We start from the raw sequence: 21,019 nt of genomic DNA on the forward strand, positions 1-21,019 counted from the left end.
GTTGCTAGCTAGCCCTCTGACAGTAGAAGACCATAGAGGAAGAAAGTGTTGTTTTCTCTAACTTGTTGGGGCTAGGGGGCAGTATTTGCACGGCCAGATAAAAAACGTACCCGATTTAATCTGGTTACTACTCCTGCCCAGTAACTACAATATGCATAAAATTAGTAGATATGGATAGAAAACACAAACATTTCTAAAACTGTTTGAATGGTGTCTGTGAGTATAACAGAACTCATATGGCAGGGCAAAACCTGAGAAGACTCCATGCAGGAAGTGGAAATCTGATTTGTGGAATCACCTTCAACACTTTGCCTATGTAACACACCGCGAGTTAGGATTCATTTAGCACTTCCTAAGGCTTCCACTTGATGTCAACAGTCTTTACAAAGTGGTTTGAGTCTTCTATGGTAGAAACTGACCGAAAGAGAGGCTTGGAAAGTTGGTCACAGGGGGAGGGCCATTACTACTATGACGCGGGCGCCCATGGGTACCCTTTTGTTCCGAAACGTTTAGTAAGACAATGCAATCGTCCGCCTTGAATATTATTGAAGCTCTGATTGAAAAAGGCCCTAAAGATTTATGTTATACAACGTTTGACATGTTTGAACGAACGTAAATAAATAAAAAATTGCACATTCGTGACGACAAGTCCGGCGCGCCTCATACATTATGAGTAGCCTTCGGAACGCGCTAACAAGAAGGAGCTATTGGGACATAAATTATTAACTTTTTCAAACAAAACTAAATTTGTTGTGGACCTGGGATTCCTGGAAGTGCCTTCTGATGAAGATAATCAAAGGTAAGGGAATATTTACAATAGTATATATTTGATTTTAGATGGTTCCAAGATGGCGCTAACCTGTATCGCCTAGCCTATTTTTCTGAGCATAGCATCTTGTTTATTGCATAGTGTGATTTCCCAGTAAAGTTATTTTTAAATCTGGCAATGCGGTTGCATTCACGAGATGTTAATCTATAATTCTTTGAATGACAATATTACATTTTTAAAATGTTTTCGAATAGTAATTTTGTAAATTGTAGCGCTGGTTCACCGGAAGCATTTGAGGGAAAATATTTTCTGAACGTCACGCGCCTATGTAAATTGCTGTTTTTATATACAAATATGAATTTTATCGAACAAAAAAATGCATGTATTGTGTAACATGATGTCCTAGGAGTGTCATCTGATGAAGATTGTCAAAGGTTAGTACTGCATTTAGCTGTGTTTTGGGTATTTGTGTTGCATGCTAGTTGCTTTGAAAATGGCAGTGTGATTATTTTTGGCCTGGTACTCTCCTAACATAATCTAATGTTTTGCTTTTGCTGAACCTCTCCTGGTTCGATTCGGGAGAGGTGTATCTATAAAATGGTGTAAAATAGTCATATGTTTGAGAAATTGAAGTTATAGCATTTATGAGGTATTTGTATTTCGCGCTACGCGATTCCACTGGCTGTTGACTAGGTGGGACGCAAACGTCCCACTGGCCCAGAGAGGCTAAGTGCCTTTTCCTAGGCTTGTTTTCATTTCAGTGTCAATCCGCTAGTGAGAAGTCTGTAGCTTTCTCCCGCTAAGATATGCATCTTCTCGTGATAGGAAAGGCACCTGTCAGTCTAAAAACAAGCAATGACAAGGAAACTGCTGGTTTGTCAGTCGACACTCTGTCCCGCCTCCCGGTACCCATGTTATTTGTGTGCGCTGTGGTTGGCTGCAGTCAAATTTATTTTCACGGCGGAGGGAGAGCATGATGATTCTTTGTCATATCCTGTAAGTGGTAACGATGAGTTGAAATCCATATAATAATTTTTGTTTTGTGGCACATTCATTTATTTTCATTCACATGTTTCATATAGCCAGCCAAGGAGTTGGGGCGCAGTCAAAGCACAGTAAATAGCCTGACGACCGAACAGCAAGTGTTGACAAGTTCATAAAAAGGTGTCGAAATGACGGAATAAAGTCAATCTCCTATCCCTTTGTCATTCATAAATCTTACAACGTAGTTATACATCCATGGTATCGCGTCGGGACAACCAAAGATCTCGTTTGTATTTTCCTAAGCTCCTGTCACGACTTGCCAGTGACCGCTAAAGTGACTCGTCATGGGTTGAACGGATCTTTGAGGTCAATGTCGGCAACCGCATCGGTGAGCGAGCAGTTCATGTGGCTCCATAATTTGCATACTGGTAGGCTACTGCTGCTTTTTGTCTGCTGATCAATAGGTAGTGGAGCGCCTCATTCCGCTCCAAAATGATAAAATAAAACAGATTGAAGCTAACGAAAATGTTTGCATTTCTAAAACCATTTTCCTGCAATTCTATATATAGTGTCTCATCAGGGAATCAATGTTTACTTGACAGAACAAACTTTTTTCTTAGGTTTTTGCCACAAACTAAAATTGAAAGAGTACACTAGATTTTTTAACTTAATTTATTGTGGCAAAAACAGAGTAGACTATTTGGCTGGCTACTCCATGTCCTTAGGGAAAACACTGGGAAGAGATATGGAGATCTGATCTTGATCAAATGAGGAGGATATGAATACCACTGACACGACCACCACTCCTCCTGTTCGCACGCCAGTCCCAGCCGCTTGTGAGCGTCTGCAGGCGACATGCGGTCCGTACGAGCCGTCATGGCTGTAGTCTCTAATAGGATGTGTTCACAGCTTCCTCCAGCGACAACAATGGCCACCGTTTCCCAGGGCCTCGCAGCTGCAATTCAAAATATTTGTTCCCCCATACTTTAACCATGTCTGAAATGACAGCCAAGGCGCTCGAAAAACTTAAACTGTCAGGTGGAATTGGGCTGAAAAACTAACAGCAACTGGAGTGAGTGACTTGAGCGTCAGCCCTTTAGTGTAATATTAACAAAGTAAACACTTAATTAGTTAGTACGTGGGATAGGACAAACTGTACGTACCAGCACACTGTCTGGGGTGCAGTAAGGGTCCGTGCTTAAATCTGAATAAATCCTAGACTTATTCACAGTGCTGCAGGGTGACATGGCGTTAGTGTCTCTTGAGATATTGCCCAACTCTACAACTCTGACACCATCTGGGGCTGAAGGGCCAGTGAAAGACAACTTAAAAACCACACAATTACTAGGCCCTTGTCCTCAGGTTGGAGTCATGGACAGACACATTGACCATGTTTACACGTGCACAGTATTCTGGATAGTAGCTCATATCGCGCTTAAGGTCTAATTTCGGGAAACGATGTTTACATGCATCTTTGATATCCCGCTCACGAGTTTCCCTGTATCCATGAAAACATAACATTCGTCATTTAAGTTCATATGGGTTAAATGGAATAGTAACTAAAATATGGACACTGACTGTAGGCCTATAACCTCTCACCTTGTAGCATAATGTAATATGAACTCCTGCAGAATGATGTATTTCTTGCAGTAGAATTTTACAAACGTTCATTTTTTCTTGGGAACAGGAGTGGAAAAATATGATTTCTTTCTTTCAGCATCTCTTGAAAAAATACAAATGCGTGTGTAATGAAGTTGTGAGTTCTATACTGTACACCGGGGTATTTGGAAATAGCCAAGGGATGGTTTTTCAAAAACGTCAATAAGGTTGAAACAATTTTTTTTTTTTTTTAAGTTTTTCAATATATTTTTATATTTGTATCTACTTTAACCTGTTAGGGTTAGGGGGCAGTATTTACACCGCCGGATAAAAAACGTTCCCGATTTAATCTGGTTACCACTCCTACCCAGTAACTAGAATATGCATATACTTATTAGATATGGATAGAAAACACCCTAAACTTTCTAAAACTGTTTGAATGGTGTCTGTGAGTATAACAGAACTCATATGGCAGGCAAAAACCTGAGAGATTCCTTTACAGGAAGTGGCCTGTCTGACCATTTATTGGCTTTCTTTGACATCTCTTTCCAAAACAAAGGATCTCTGCGGTAACGTGACACTTCCCACGGCTCCCATAGGCTCTCAGAGCCCGGGAAAAAACAGAATGTCGTCATTGCAGCCCCAGGCTGAAGCACATTATCGCCTTTGTCAAGTGGCCGATCAGAGGACAAAGGGCTTAGGCTCGTGCACTGGCCGCCCCGTCTTTCTTTTTTTCCCTCTATTTACCGAAACGCAGATTCCCGGTCGGAATATTATCGCTTTTTTACGAGATAAATTGCATAAAAATTGATTTTAAACAGCGGTTGACATGCTTCGAAGTACGGTAATGGCATATTTAGAATTTTTTTGTCACGAAATGCGCCATGCTCGTAACCCTGATTTACCATTTCGGATAGTGTCTAGAACGCACGAACAAAACACCGCTGTTTGGATATAACGATGGATTATTTGGGACCAAACCAACATTTGTTATTGAAGTAGAAGTCCTGGGAGTGCATTCTGACGAAGAACAGGAAAGGTAATAACATTTTTGTTATAGTAAATCTGATTTTGGTGAAGGCTAAACTTGCTGGGTGTCTAAATAGCTAGCCCGTGATGGCTGGGCTATGTACTTAGAATATTGCAAAATGTGCTTTCACCAAAAAGCTATTTTAAAATCGGACATATCGAGTGCATAGAGGAGTTCTGTATCTATAATTCTTAAAATAATTGTTATGCTTTTTGTGAACGTTTATCGTGAGTAATTTAGTAAATTTTTTGTAAATTCACCGGAAGTTTACGGGGGGTATGCTAGTTCTGAACGTCACATACTAATGTAAAAAGCTGTTTTTTGATATAAATATGAACTTGATTGAACAAAACATGCATGTATTGTATAACATAATGTCCTAGGTGTGTCATCTGATGAAGATCAAAGGTTAGTGCTGCATTTAGCTGTCTTCTGGGTTTTGTGACATTATATGCTAGCTTGAAAAATGGGTGTCTGATTATTCCTGGCTGGGTACTCTGCTGACATAATCTAATGTTTTGCTTTCGTTGTAAAGCCTTTTTGAAATCGGACAGTGTGGTTAGATTAACGAGAGTCTTGTCTTTAAAATGGTGTAAAATAGTCCTATGTTTGAGAAATTGAAGTAATAGCATTTCTAAGGTATTTGAATATCACGCCACGGGATTCCACTGGCTGTTGAGTAGGTGGGACGATTTCGTCCCACATACCCTAGAGAGGTTAAGTTTATACCTGCAGTTAACTTGTGCAATACGTTATCAGACAAAGCAGATCGTGTTCTTCATTTCACCTGTCACATTTTACATTATGAAGCTTACTGTAGTTCCCCAAGACAGCTGAGCCAGTCTCATGTTTGTTTATAAATGGCGCAACGTGAGAAAGCGGGAGCAGGTGAGTCCAGTTGTGTATTGACTCCGGTTACATTTTATATTGAATGTCAAGTATTTTATTCAATAGAGTGATCAGGGATGTGCAAATATAGTTTTCCTACACAGAAAATACATTAGTGCAGCACATTCAGCTGAAAATAGAAGTGCAACGCTCTTTGGCTAGCAGCCACACAAGTAAATGAAATTGCTAGTTATCTAAGTAAGTGGCTGAATTAATAAGGTGACGGGGCATTATGTTAACTTTCTGCCATGTTTGAGAAGTCAAAGCTCTTTGGATGAGTTATCTGTAGGCTACAGCTTCCCCCGAGCAGAGCAGGCAGGCTTGTTGCCCTATAGAGTCTTCAGACTCCAAACAGGCACAGCGTGTACACGTGCTGCTCCAGAGTCAGTACTATTCTTCCTTAAGAGAAGCATGCGTCAAAATGTTGTTCATTTGCACAATGTCTCACTTACATTTTGATAGTAAATGTCAAAACTCACCAAAAATAACATTAAGCTCCTACCTACTGTACAGTGCATTCGGGAAAGTATTAAGACCCCCTCCCACAAACACACTTTGTTACATTACAGCCTTATTCTAAAATGAATTAAACTACTTTTATGTTCAAATGATACCCCATAATGACAAAGCGAAAACTGGTATTAAGAATTTTTGCAAATGTAAAAATATATTTTTTAAACAGAAATACCTTATTTACATAAGTATTCAGACCCTTTGCTATGAGACTTGAAATTTAGTTCAGGTGCATCCTGTTTCCATTGATCATCCTTTTGATGTTTCTATAACTTGGGAGTCCACGTGTCGAGGCACAAATCTAGGGAAGGGTACCAACAATTTCTGCAGCATTGAAGGTCCCCAAGGACACAGTGGCCTCCATCATTCTTAAATGGAAGACCACCAAGAATCTTCCTAGAGCTGGCCGCCCGGCCAAACTGAGCAATCGGGGGAGAAGGGCCTTGGTCAGGGAGGTGACCAAGAACCCGATGGTTACTCTGCCAGAGCTCCAGAGTTCCTCTGTGGAGATGAGAGAACCTTCCAGAAAGAAAACCATCTCTGAAGCACTCTACCAATCAGGCCTTTATGGTAGAGGGGTCAGACGGAAGCCATTACTCAGTAAAAAAAGACAAGATAGCCTGCTTGGAGATGGTCAAAAAGGCACCTAAAGGACTCTGACCATGAGAAACAAGATTCTCTGGTCTGATGAAACCAAGATTGAACTCAGGCCTGAATGCCAAGCGTCACATCTGGAGGAAACCTGGCACCGCTCATCACTTGGCAAATACCATCCCAATGGTGAAGCATGGTGATGGCGGCATCACATTTTTCAGTGGCAGGAACTGGGAGACTAGTCAGGAGAGGGAAAGATGGACAGAGCAAAGTACAGAAATATCCTTGATGAAAACCTGCTCCAGAGAGCTCAGGACCTCAGACTGGGGTGAAGGTTCACCTTCCAACAGGACAATGACCCTAAGCACACAGCCAAGACAAAGCAGGAGTGGCTTCGGAATTGTAATGTCCTTGAGTGGCCCAGTCAGAGCCCGGACTTGAACATCTCTGGAGAGACCTGAAAATAGCTGTGCAGCGACGCTCCCCATCCAACCTGACATAGCTTGAGAGGATATGCAGAGATGAATGGGAGAAACTCCCCAATTACAGGTGTGCCAAACTTGTAACGTCATTCCCAAGAAGACTCTAGGCTGTAATCACAGCCTTAGGTGCTTCAACAAAGTACTGAGTAAAAAGTCTGAACGCTTATGTAAAATGTCATAAGTTTGTTTTAAAACATTTGCAAAAATGTCTAAAAACCTGTCTTTGCTTTGTCATTATGGGGTATTGGGTGTCGATTGAGGATAAAAAAAAAAGTAAATCCATTTTAGAATAAGGCTGTAATGTAACAAAATGAAGAAAAGGTGAAGGTGTCTGAATACTTTCTGAATGCACTCTATATACAGTACCAGTTAAAGGTTTGGACACACCTATTCATTCAAGGGTTTTTCTTTATTTTTACTATTTTCTACATTGTTATTCTACAATGAAGACATCAACACATATGGAATCCTGTAGTAACGAAAAAGTGTTAAATCAAAATACATTTTAAATTTGAGATTCTTCAAAGTAGCCACCATTTATCTTGATGACAGCTTTGCACATTTGACATTCTCTCAACCAGCTTCATGAGGTAGTCACCTGGAATGCATTTCAATTAACAGGTGTGCCTTGTTAAAAGTGGATTTGTGGAATTTCCTTCTTAATGCGTTTAAGCCAAATCAGTTGTGTTGAGACAAGGTAGGGTGGTATACAGAAGATAGCCCTATTTGGTAAAAGACCAAGTCCATATTATGGCAAGAACAGCTCAAATAAGAAAAGAGAAACAGTCTATCATTACTTTAAGACATGAAGGTCAGTCAATAAGGAACATTTCAAGAACTTTGAAAGTTTCTTCAGGTGCAGTCGCAAAAACCATCAAGCACTATGATGATATTGGCTCTCATGAGGACCGCCACAGGAAAGGAAGACCCAAAGCTACCTCTGCTGCAGATGATAAGTTCATTAGAGATTGGAGCCCAAATAAATGCTTCACAGAGTAACAGACACATCAACATAAACTGTTCAGAGGAGACTGCATGAATTAGGCCTTTGTGGTCAAATTGCTGCAAAGAAACCACTACTAAAAGGACACCAATAAGAAGAAGAGACTTGCTTGGGCCAAGAAACAGGAGTAATGGACATTAGACCGGTGGAAATCTGTCCTTTGGCCTGATGAGTACAACTGAGATTTTTGGTTACAATCGCCATGTCTTTGTGAGACGCAGAGTAGGTGAACAGATTATCTCCACATGTGTGGTTCCCACCGTGAAGCAGGGAGGTGGTGGTGTGATGGTGCTTTGCTGGTGACACTGTCGGTGATTTATTTCTAATTCAAGGCCCACTTAACCAGTATGGCTACCACAGAATTCTGCAGCGATTCGTCATCCCATTTGATTTGCGCTTGGTGGGACTACCATTAGTTTTTCAACAGGACAATGACAACACACCTCCAGGCTGTGTAAGGGCTATTTGACCAAGAAGAGTGATGGAGTGCTGCATCAGATGACCTGGACCCCACAATCACCCGACCTCAACCCAATTGAGATGGTTTGGGATGAGTTGGACTGCAGAGTGAAGGAAAAGCAGCCAACAAGTGCTCAGCATATGTGGGAACTGCATCAAGACTGTTGGAAAAGCATTCCAGGTGAAGCTGGTTGAGAGAATGCCAAGAGTGTAAAGCTGTCATCAAGGCAAAAGGGTGGCTACTTTGAATAATCTAAAATATAAATTATATTTTGATTTGTTTAACACTTTTTTGGTTACTACATGATTCCATTTGTGTCATTTCATAGTTTGATGGTCTTCACTATTATTCTACAATGTAGAAAATAGTAAAAATAAAGAAAAACCCTTGAATGAGTAGGTGTATCCAAACGTTTGACTGGTACTCTATATGTATAACTTCATGAGCTGGAATGCCTGTCTTTGCAATTTGTTTATTTTCGTTTGTGCGTTTTAGCATATTTAGCTAGCAGTTTCCATTAAAAATGTGCTATTACTTGTGCTAATTTTGTTAGAATTCTGGTAAATCGGCACACAAGGGGCTTTTTTCTGTTTTTTCACGCCGCTTGTGTACTAAACCGGTAATACCGTAAATCCCAAGATGAGAGAAAAACGGTATGATATGAAACTCAATAGCACCCAACCCTAGTGCAATGTGTTATCTTTGACACTGACGCAAGCAGATGCTGAGCAGGCAGTATTTCAACCACATAAAATATGCACCCAAGTCCAAGTCGTCTTATCAGAAACGTTTCATAATTCTCAGCTTTTCATTTCCTTAAAACCGGTCAAACAGTTTTGGAGTTAGAGTTCTCTCCCCGGTCTCTAAATAAAAAAACAGACAACTTTAATAGTTGTAACTACATTGCTAATTCATTCTATCAATGTAAGACACTATTCTGGTGGGCACTACTTTAGTTAGTCTTCTGGGACAACAAGTTATGACAGAAGAGAAGCTGCATGTATATAACTATAGTTGACAAACAAATAGTCTACCAAATGTCGGAAATTATAAGCAGAAAGTTTACAGGTGAAAGTAGCCTGTATGGAGTATCAAGAAAATAAATGATGGAACTGCTCACGTAGCCTACTTTTTAAAATGATTTATTTGACAATCAGATGAACACGGCACACAACACCCATGATATGCGAAACTGAGCCTGAGCAGACCGTGAAAAACAACAATAAACGGGATAGGATGTTTACCTGCCACAGTATCCTGTCTAAGATCAGCATATCCCAGGCATCTTATCCGGATTTCTCATAACCGGGATAAAAGCTTTTTCAGGTTATTGTAAACAGGACATGATGTTCACGCCTTAACTCAAACACAGAACAGTTGAGTATCCTGAATAATAATGGAAAGTATGTGCACATAAACGTGGTCATCGATTACGAGAAGGAAGAAGTGTGATGACCATTCATATTATAGCTGATGATTCGTTAGAGGAGGGCTCCTGTGTGTGTGTTGCCTTTGTAACAAATGAGGATGATCTGAGTAATAAAGATATACCTTTTATTACTCGCCCATAGGGCGGCGCACAATTGGCCCAGCGTCGTCCGGGTTTGGCCGGGGTAGGCCGTCTTTGTATATAAGAATTTGTTCTTAACTTACTTGCCTAGTTAAATAAAAAGTGAAATAAAAATAAATGGAAGTGTTGGGAATGTAGGTGCGTGTGTGTGTTGATCAGAGGGAAGTCCTGTTGTGAAACTAGTATTTAGAGGACATGGGCCAGCCATTGTGAGTCCCGCCCCTCCCCTTCACTAAGTAATGATGTCATCAGAAACAGGCAGCCTTGGGCAGATAAAAGGAAAGAGAAGAGCTTAGGCAACAGGCAGGTTCACTGAGTGGGAACAGATGGGCAGAGGGAGGGAGACCGAGCATGTTCCTGTCCTGCATCACTTACATTTGGCTACTTGTCTGAGCACATTGTACAGATGCTTGGAACAGACTGTATATAATGTACAATCTAATACACTCACATGATCGTTCGTGAACAAACACACAGAGAGACACTGTGTCCCACTCCAACTGGCAACCTACTGTTTACTTTGGTCAGCAGCAAGCAATCGGGAGCACTTCCCCTCTCTCTCTCCCCCTTCTCTAGAACTACTGTATAACTCAGTCTCTAGAGTCTGTGAGGGGTAGAACAGACTCTCTAGAACTATGACTCAGTCTCTACCCCCCCAGACTCTAGAACTATGACTCAGTCTCTACCCCCACACAGACTGCCCGACAACCATTAACACACATACATGAACATGCCAAGCTCCAAGCTACAGCATGCACTGAAACTCATCCATACCATTAGTATCTAGTCTGATTCTATGAGACCTAATGGTTTAGAGCTGTGTGTTAGTATCTAGTCTGATTCTATGAGACCTAATGGTTTAGAGCTGTGTGTTAGTATCTAGTCTGATTCTATGAGACCTAATGGTTTAGAGCTGTGTGTTAGTATCTAGTCTGATTCTATGAGACCTAATGGTTTAGAGCTGTGTGTTAGTATCTAGTCTGATTCTATGAGACCTAATGGTTTAGAGCTGTGTGTTAGTATCTAGTCTGATTCTATGAGACCTAATGGTTTAGAGCTGTGTGTTAGTATCTAGTCTGATTCTATGAGACCTAATGGTTTAGAGCTGTGTGTTAGTATCTAGTCTGATTCTATGACACCTAATGGTTTAGAGCTGTGTGTTAGTATCTAGTCTGATTCTATGAGACCTAATGGTTTAGAGCTGTGTGTTAGTATCTAGTCTGATTCTATGAGACCTAATGGTATGGAGCTGTGTGTTAGTATCTAGTCTGATTCTATGAAACCTAACACACAGCTCCATACCATTAGGTCTCATAGAATCAGACTAAAACACACAGCTCCAAAATTACACGTCTCTTACAAGATGGAACATAAATCCACTATAATGAAATACACAAGCATTTTCACATAAAACATTAACTCCAATTGTAAAAAGAAAAAAAAAAAAACTTAAGTGGGCTATAACAATACTAACTGGTACTTAGTATCCTGGACTTAATGCGAAGACTGAAATGCTGTTGAGGAATGTCTACTGTCCCTGTCAAATAAATACATTCCTTAAACTGAGACGTTCCATTGGTTTTCTAATTCCAAGAATTATCTCTGCTCTCTCCTCTATTGACTACCATCCACTTTCAAGGTCAGAAAAAACAGGGAGGGTATGCACACTGGCACCAATGCCCAAAAGCACTCCACCAGTTCAAGGTTACAGCACAATACATGAGTCAGGGACAATACAATAGGACAGTGAGAGGACCCTCTAAAAGGGGTGGGTAACTCCAGTCCTCAGGGGCCTGATTGGGGGCACACTTTCTCCATACCTAGCAAAACACAGCTGATTAAATTTCATTCTAAACTGAAGATCATGATTAGATGATTATTGGAGTCAGGTGTGTTAGCTGGGGAAAAACTGTGACACCAATCAGACCCCCGGGGACTTGCATTTCCCACCCCTGCTAGTAAGAGCCCAGTGAAATGGCTATTGGGACCAAGGCCCAGATTGAATTCTGATGGAACATTTGTGGGGCATGTCATATGAGTGTAGTACAGTGCACAACTGTTGAGACGGTGTGTGTGTGTGTGTGTGTGTGTGTCTCTCAAGTAGATGGTAAGTATGCATGTCTGAGTGTGTGTGCTCTCGTGTGTCAGCAACAGCCAGAACAGATGCCCTCGGGCACTAGTCAAAGATACTTCAAAGATTGATTAACATATCCTCTCTCTCTCTCCCTCCCTCCCATCAGTCCGTCTGGATGCCAGCCCTCTCCCGTTGGCACAGCCTGGCAGCGAGTGTTGGCATTAGATACCCACAGCGGCTGCAAGACGGCACTGTGGGAGCTTCAGAATCACTGCATCTCTTGTGTGAGAGGCTGACAGAGGGATGAGTAACTAAGTGAGAGAGACAGGGTATGAAAAAGACAGGGTATGAGAGAGACAGGGTATGAGACAGACAGGGTATGAGAAAGACAGGGTATGAGAAAGACAGGGTATGAGAAAGACAGGGTATGAGAAAGAGAGAAAGAGCTACAAAGCGATGGGGAGTGAGCCCACAGAATGCTGAGCAGGACTTTGCCAGACCGGAACAATGCAGCAGGAATGCAGCACATATCATCATCATCATCATCATCATCATCATCATCATAGGCTAGAGAGAGAGGGGGAAGGAGAGAAATAAAGAGAAATGGAGAAAGTGAGGCAGAGGAGAAAAAGAGGCAGTAGAAGTGATAAGAGAGAGAGAAACAGAGCAGGAGTAATGTGATGTTGTTTAGAATAAACAGAAGAGGTTGGGTGGTGGATGGAGGTGCATCCAGCCTGCAGTCAGGGGAATAGACATCACACCGGCCAGCGTGGCTCTGTCACAGAGCAGAGACTGGTGCCTCATTCCCCCTCCCCTTACCTTATAATGCAGCGGTATTTAAAAAGACACAAAGGAATAAACCCATGGAGATAAACAGAGGACAGGGGTGGAACTATACAGAGAGTGAGGAGGTGGAGGATTCATCTTACAGTGTATGTGCCTGCTACTTGAGTCTACAGAGACAGAAAGACCGATAAAATGTCTGGGTTGTTGATTGACTCATTACTGTCAGAGTGACAGTAGCTGTATGTTTGGAATGGATACAGTAGTTCTAGCCACTACCACTGGGAGATATGATACAGCATATCATATTCATACAGTCTCTTCTTAAACTTCTGTATATGCAGTATTTACAACAATACGCAGTCGACGTCCTTTACCATGACAACGACCCACATTGACCATGTTATAATTTACATTAGAAGAAAGAATACAACCGAATGGGAAGCAATTCATCAAGCCTCTATGGGATTAAACAGTCTCCTTTGGATACTTGATTTTATAAACCAGGTGGGTCGAGCCGTGAATGCCGATTGGCTGACAGCAGTGTTATATCAGACCGTACATCACAGGTATTTTTATCAGTCCTAATCTGTGCTATATTGGCCATATACCACACCCCTTCTTGCTAAATTGCTTAAATGTACCAATCTCCATAGATAAGTGTTCATAGATACTATCCAAAGTTATTAGCATGCTAAAGCAGACGGTGCCCGCAGCCTGAGTAGACTTGACTTGGACAGTCAGTGACACATTTTCTGTGGCTTTTCCCAGTGCTGAGTAAGTTTTACGGAGAGAGCACATTACTGGGAGGGTGTTATTGAGGGCATCCGTGTGAACTGGCACTTCGTGTGTGAGCTTCTGTGTCTGTGTGCCACTGCACCAGGGTTGCCATTTTCTACATTGTAGAATAACAGTGAAGACATAAAAACCATGAAATAACACATATGAAATCATGTAGTAACCAACAAAAAAAAGTTAAAATCAAAATACATTTTATATGGGAGATTCTTCAAAGTAGCCACCCTTTGCCTTGACAGCTTTTCAAATGCTTGGCATTCTCTCAACCAGCTTCACCTGGAATGCTTTTCCAACAGTCTTGGAGTTCCCACATATGCTGAGCACCTGTTGGCTGCTTTTCCTTCACTGTGCGGCCCAACTCATCCCAAACCATCTCAATTGGGTTGAGGTTGGGTGATTGTGGAGGCCAGGTCATGTGATGCAGCAATCCATCACTCTCCTTCTTGGTCAAATTTCCCTTACACAGCCTGGAGGTGTGTTGGGTCATTGTCCTGTTGAAAAACAAATGACACTCCCACTAAGCACAAACCAGATGGGATATCACTGCAGAATGCTGTGGTAGCCATGCTGTTTAAGTGTGCATTGAATACTAAATGAATCACAGACAGCAAATCACCCCCACACCATCACACCTCCTCCATGCTTTACGGTGGGAACCACACATGCAGAGATCATCTGTTCACCTACTCTGCGTCTCACAAAGACACGGCGGTTGGAACCAAACATCTCAAATTTGGACTCAGACCAAAAGGACAGATTTCCACCGGTCTAATTTTCATTGCTCGTGTTTCTTGGCCCAAGCCAGTCTCCTCTTCTTATTGGTGTCCTTTAGTAGTGGTTTCTTTGCAGCAATTCGACCATGAAGACGTGATTCACGCAGTCTCCTCTGAACAGTTGATGTGTCTGTTGCTCTGTGAAACATTTATTTGTGCTGCAATCTGAGGTGCAGTTAACTCTAATGAACTTATCCTCTACAGCAGAGGTAACTCTGGGTCTTCCTTTCCTGTGGTGGTGCTCATGAGAGCCAGTTTCATCATAGCCCTTGATGGTTTTTGCAACTGCCCGTGAAGAAACTTACAAAGTTCTTGAAATTTTCCAGATTGACTGACCTTCCTGTCTTAAAGTAATGGACTGTCATTCCTCTTTGCTTATTTGAGCTGTTCTTGCCATAATATGGACTTGGTCTTTTACCAAATAGGGCTAACTTCTGTGTACCACACCAACCTTGTCACAACTGATTGGTTAAAAAGCATTAAAGAGGAAAGAAATTCCACAAATCAACTTTTAACAAGGAACACTTGTTAATTTAAATGCATTCCAGGTGACTACCTCATGAATCTGGTTGAGAGAATGCCAAGAGTGTGAAAAGCTGTCATCAAGGCAAATAGTGGCTATTTTGAAGAATCTCACATTTAAAATATATTTTGATTTGTTTAACACTTTTTTCATTACTACATGAGTCCATGTGTTATTTCATAGCTTTGACGTCGTCACTATTATTCTAAAATGTAGAAAACAGTAAAATAATTAAGAAAAAGCCTTGAAAAATGGTACTGTACATATTAATATATAATTCAGTGACTGAAATTACATCCCAATCCTCAGTATCCTATTCCAGCAGGCTATTGGGAAACACAAGCACTTCTTACCTCGAAATCGCCTCGCTTAATCATGTGAAATAAATTTGTCTACCAATTTGAACTAAGCAAGCTGCCTAGTCATTCAGCTTACCTACTACATCTTACCTAGACTAAGCTATCTGAAATTAGATAGGCCACTTTTTTCAGAAAAAACATACATGGCATAACATTAACAGTTGTGTTTTTTAAATAAATAAACAAAAAATATACATAGGCTACCTGCATCTAGCTAAGCAAACCATGGCAACGTTTAATTACAATCATAAACCCAGATTTAGTAGCCTATTAAAAGTCAATCTGGCAAATAGGCCATTTATAACAGTTTGTACTTTGTAGTCTTAACATCTGACACATAACGGCAAACTTGCCACAAAACCTCCTAACATTCGTTTTTTAAGTTCGTCCAAGTGTTTCTTGCACAGAGATTGAGATCTTCTGTCCAACTTTCATCACAAACCCTCCTGTCAGATTTATCTAGAATTATGTACAAGGGCAAAAGGGATTTATTTATTGTAGCTCGTAATAATTATTAATTTTGATGGAAAACCAAATTTTGCTTCTTAATTAGCTCGATAAAGTTATGAGAACAGGATTGGATAAATGTTGCAACAGTTTTCAGGCCTTGTGGGTTTTGGGCTATGCGCTTTTGACCTGGAAACCCTGCACTGCGTGTGTATGTGTGCCACTCCTCGCTGACCTAAGGGTATAGGGAAGGAAGCACAACGCTGGCTTTAGTGCAACACTGCCCAGGCCCGCTAGGAAACAGGCTTACAAAGGGTTCAGAGGTAAGAACCGGCCTTGGAATCCGGAACCTTCCTACCAAATTCACACTGCGTTTCCTCTTCCAACTGACCAGCTGGACAAAAAAAAACTAATTGCCGCACACATATGGGCACAGGAGTGCCAATACACAAACATTTGGCTACAGTGCGCACACGCACACAAAAATACAATCTCTACAGATGTAGATCCGGTAAGGGTACGAAAGACAGTCTTGACAAACACACACACTGAACAAATACAGGAACTAGGATGTAGATACTGTAATCTTAAGTGTACACAGTCTTGACACAGACAATTTACCTGCTGCTTATTTGGGTGCTAAGAAGCTGGTAAACAAGGCCTCTGTCTCCAGGTGGTTTCACCATGAAGCTCTATCCACAAACCCTATAACCTGAGGGACACACAGGGCAAACCATAATATGAGTTAGTAATGATTCATAGCATCCTTTCACCATTGTTGCGCTTGGTAGTCAACTGACAATGGGATCAGTGTAAAAAGATGCGTTCATACGAAGGCATCTTACCTGTGTTTACACAGGTAGCCCAATTGATCTGGGCAAATGATCAGCATTGCGCTGCCTGTGCAAATGCAGCCATTGACTTGAGGTGGTCTGAGGACTGAGAAGTCAGTCAGATATGTGCCACATTTCGTTGCTCAGCAATTGTCTCATGCATGACCAGACAATCGTTTTTGGCTGGCCTGGCTCAACAACAGTGCTCCATTCATTCCATTCTGGCCCGACGTCGAGCACTACTTCTCCTCTCAAACATGGGTTGCCACAGAAGACCAGGAGATTTTCTTTTCTTTCTTCTGACACATGAACCGTTTTTGTGCAGTAGCATTCCATATGTTTCATTAAGCACAAAGAATCCACCGTTAAGACTATATGTTTGGTATGGATTTTCAAGTGGGGAAGAGGGGGGAAACATCCCTTTAGTGACATAGAAAAGGAAAATATGTTATGGAGAAGAGAGGAAAGATTGAAGGAACACAAGTTCTCACAGACAGACAAAAGAGAGACTGAAATAACAGGACCCCCCCCGCCACACTGGTAACTGCAGACATACGTATTTAATGTAAACCCCCACCGTGCCTGCAGTAGGACTATTCCAGTACACCCTTCACTACAAGGATGTTGCTAATTCAAGGATAAACCCTTAGTATTGGGCAGCTCATGGTACATTCATGAGCTCTCACACAGTAGTCATTGAATAAACAAACAGATCTGCTGAATAATGGCACGCATACTGGACATTCTGTTTAACTGTAAGGTGACGCATCAGGTCAGTTTGTCACAAGGAGCCCAGCAAACACACAAATGACCACACAGCGTTGTCTCAACGTTGACTCCAAGTTGTGGGGCTCAACAGGCCTTGCTACCTTTACACTCAGACATGGATCCTCCCTCTACGTCAGTTGAATAGAAGGGAGTATTATCATGCTGTTTACAATTTAAACTACGACCACTAGCGGAAAGACAGCTTCAGAAAGTACACCACATTTCTTACAAAATGTTCCCTTTCTATGATTACGCAAGGGGGCAAAGTACGGCACGAAGCAGAGAGCTACAATCACCCCATTTTGGGACCTTTAATAAACAACATTGAGCCGCCTTGAAGAACTTATCAACATTTGGCCTCTGACTCAAGTCAAATCCAGGCTGATAAAGCACTCTACCGGTGTGTATATTTCTAAGCACCTCGTCTTTCCCACACACACACTTCTCCGTGCACATCAAACCAGCCAGACCCTCTGACCCACCTGGCGTGAGTCCTTTGGGGAGAGATTTGACCCAAATATTGTCATGGCTGGTACCAATAACTACCAAACGTGCAAACCCTGCTACCCCTACCTCCCTCAGAGCAAGCTGGTTTCTAATCTCGTCGTATTGTGTTCCGAGTACAGAGCAGCAAATCACAAAGAATTTACACGTAACAACGAATACATCTTCTCATGTAGTTTGTGGGTGGCCATTATAAAATGACCTCTCCTAGTTCATTGGTCATCTGACACTGTACAGTTTTAGCTTAAACCAGGAGACATATTTGTTGATATCATGTGATCAAATCTTTCTGGATCAGTACCCTCTTTTTCTTACTGGTAAAGGGCAGATCTCTGGAGTCCAAAGTAATCAGCCCATGACAGATGTAACAGAAGTTGCGTTCTACATGCCAGTCGGGGTATGTTATGGAGGGCCTGCAGTATGGAGTGATGGTAACAGTGATAGGATATCAGAAAGGCAGAGGATTGAACCTGTGAAGCAGAGGTTTCAGCTACAATTAACACTGACATGGGCACTTGATCCGTAATTGCTTCGCGGAGTATGCAAACTATCCTTTCAGGTTGCACAAATGACTGAAACAGCTAAGTACCAAAGCACTCATTTCATTTAGAGACAAGAAATAGATGGAGAAAAAGGCTTGATCAGTCAAAACAATATGGGGGAAAAATGTATATAAAGACAGGGTTGAAAGCCAGACAGCTATGTAACGACACAGAGAGCAAGGGAGAAAGAAAGTGAGCGGGGGGAGAGCTCATGTTCAATTTCCTTACCGCAACATTTCAGGGCATTAAAATACACGCAGGGTTCTTTCTGCGCTGGAGCTAGTTTGCATGGGAGCCCATTTCCTGTGAGTGATTAGCAGGGAAGTGGATAAGGAGGGGGCTGTGGTTCGCTCTGAGAGTTCTTGGATTGTTTTGTCTGCGAGCAAAGGAAAGGAATGCCCAAATTAAACATGCTGAACAGGATGCCCAGAGGGGGGCGAAGGAAGGGAAGGGTGGAAGGGGGATGGGGGGGCGAAAGGAGGGAAGGGAGGCAAAGGGAGAGAAGCGAAGGGAGGGAAGGGTGGAGAAGGGAGGGAAGGGTGGGGCGAAGGGTGGAAGGGGGCGAAGAGAGGGAAGGGTGGAAGGGGGAGGGGGGTGAAGGGAGGGAAGCGGAAAACAACAAAGAAAAGAATAGAACACCAAATATATTTTTCAATTTCAGGCAACTAACAAACCGCAAGTGCAATGCCACCCACTCATACTCACATTCCATCAGATAGGGACGGTGCACAGGAATGTTGTATAGTGTTGATAGAGCAGTCATATGCCCCACCAGAAGGAGGCCGCGAGATCCTTTATTTCACTCAAAACCTGAACAACTTGTAGGGACTGTAGACGGAATACAAAGGGAAAGCCAGCCACTTCGTGTAAATTGACGCCTCACTTCCAGACAGACAATCTAAACACCTTCTGGCTACCAGGCCAGAGAGTGTCAAGCAGTGTCCTCAGAGCATGCGCAGACCAGCTGGCTGGTGTGTTTGCAGACATATTAAAATCTCTCACTGTCCCAGTTGGTTGTCCCCACTTGCGTAAAGGTGTCTACCATCGTTCCTTTATCCAAGTACGCGAAGGTTACTGAACCAAATGACTATCGCCCCATAGCATTCACTTTTGTAATCATGAAGTGCTTTGAGAGGCTAATTAAGGACCAAATCACCACCTTACCCGACACCCTAGACCCACTACAATTTGCATACAGCCCCAACAGATCCACGGATGACGCAATCTCCATTGCACAATCCCACCTGGACAAGAGGAATACCTATGAAAGAACGCCGTTCATTGACTACAGCTCAGCCTTCAACACCATAGTGCCCTCCAAGCTCATCACTAAGCTCAGGGCCTGAACATCTTGCTGTGCAACTGAGTCCTGGACTTCTTGATGGGACAACTCCAAGAGGAAGGTAAGAAACACCTCCCCAACGCTGATCTCAACATGGGGGCCCCACAAGGGTGTGTGCTCAGTCCCCTCCTATACTTCCTGTTCACCCATGACTGTGGTGCCACGCACGTCTCCAACTTAAATCATTAAGTTCGCTGACAACAACAGTGGTAGGCCTAATTACCAACAACGAAGACAGTCTACAGGAAAGTGGTGAGTGCCTTGGCGGAGTGGTCCCAAGAAAATAACCTCTCACTCAACGTCAACAAAATGAAAGAGCTGATTGTGGACTACAGGAGACAGCATGCCCACATCCACATCGATGGGGCCCCAGTGGAGAGGGTGAAAAGTTTCTCAGTGTGCAAATCACAGATGACTGAAATGGTCCCTTTACACAGTGTGGTGAAGGGAGCATCTTCGGAACCTACTGTGTTCAACTGTTGAATTTAGGGCCATGTCTTTTGCTTGCAATGTGATATGGCACCTGTTATTTCATTCCGTCGGTGAGTGTGTTGCATAGGGAGTTGTGTGTGCAAACGATTCCGTAATGGATTGTTGCCTGGGCTTTGCTCGTGATGACGATTGTTGGCCTAGACCTCATTTTTCTTCGCCATGCATTCGTCATGCTGTATTTACATCCCTGTGTTTCAAATAGTAGAATAAGTTGCTTGTGTTACTACAAGTGGTTGTTATAGTTTTGCAACAGTTCAAGCACACCGCCTCATTCTGCTCGATATTACTAGGTTTAAAACAAACATAAGCCAAAACAACAGACACAGCATATTTCGTTGGCAGTAACTGTTCTTGCATTTCTGGTACTTCATTTTCTTCATCTCAGTTCATATCCCCCAGCTAATGAACTAAGCTACTCGCAACATCACTTGGGAGAACCGCCAACAACAGGTGTGGTAAGCATGGGATAGAACAAGGCTCTGATTGGCTGCTGTAGTCTTGGTTGACTGAAACAGAATAGATGAAACCCTTACAAAAATGTATTTGTTGCGGCAAACCAGCCAGAGCCGGGACTTGAACCCGACTGAACATCTCTGGAGAGACCTGAAAATAGCTGTGCAGAGACGCTCCCCATCCAACCTGACAGAGCTTGAGAGGACCTGCAGAGAAGAATGGGAGAAACTCCCCAAATACAGGTCTGCCAAGCTTGTAGCATCATACCCAAGACAACTCGAGGCTGTAATCACAGCCAAAAGGTGCTTCAACAAAGTACTGAGTAAAGAGTCTTGTAAATGTGATTTCATAAATAGGGACATTATCGAACAAAACTAACATTTATTGTGTAACATGGAGTCCTGGGAGTGCCACCAGATGAAGATCAAAGGTAAGT

At 42.3% G+C, this 21,019-nt stretch overlaps 1 protein-coding gene across 5 annotated transcripts in view; it reads right to left on the bottom strand.

The window, feature by feature from the left end:
• Nucleotides 1-21,019, bottom strand: part of LOC115172876 (leucine zipper protein 1) — a 63,639-nt gene that overhangs the window by 25,784 nt on the left and 16,836 nt on the right. For 2 of the 5 annotated variants that reach the window (XM_029730697.1, XM_029730696.1), the window contains exon 2: nt 16,271-16,361. The exons of 2 other annotated variants lie outside the window; for them this stretch is intronic. The gene's annotated coding sequence lies outside the window, so the exon portion shown is untranslated. Of the gene's footprint in view, nt 1-16,270; nt 16,362-18,524; nt 18,744-21,019 lie in introns of those variants that run through there. One more of the 5 variants, XM_029730698.1, reaches the window with a different exon arrangement.

The sequence above is a fragment of the Salmo trutta genome, chromosome 33 (genome assembly GCF_901001165.1).
Source record: "Salmo trutta chromosome 33, fSalTru1.1, whole genome shotgun sequence".
Taxonomy (NCBI): Eukaryota; Metazoa; Chordata; class Actinopteri; order Salmoniformes; family Salmonidae; genus Salmo; species Salmo trutta.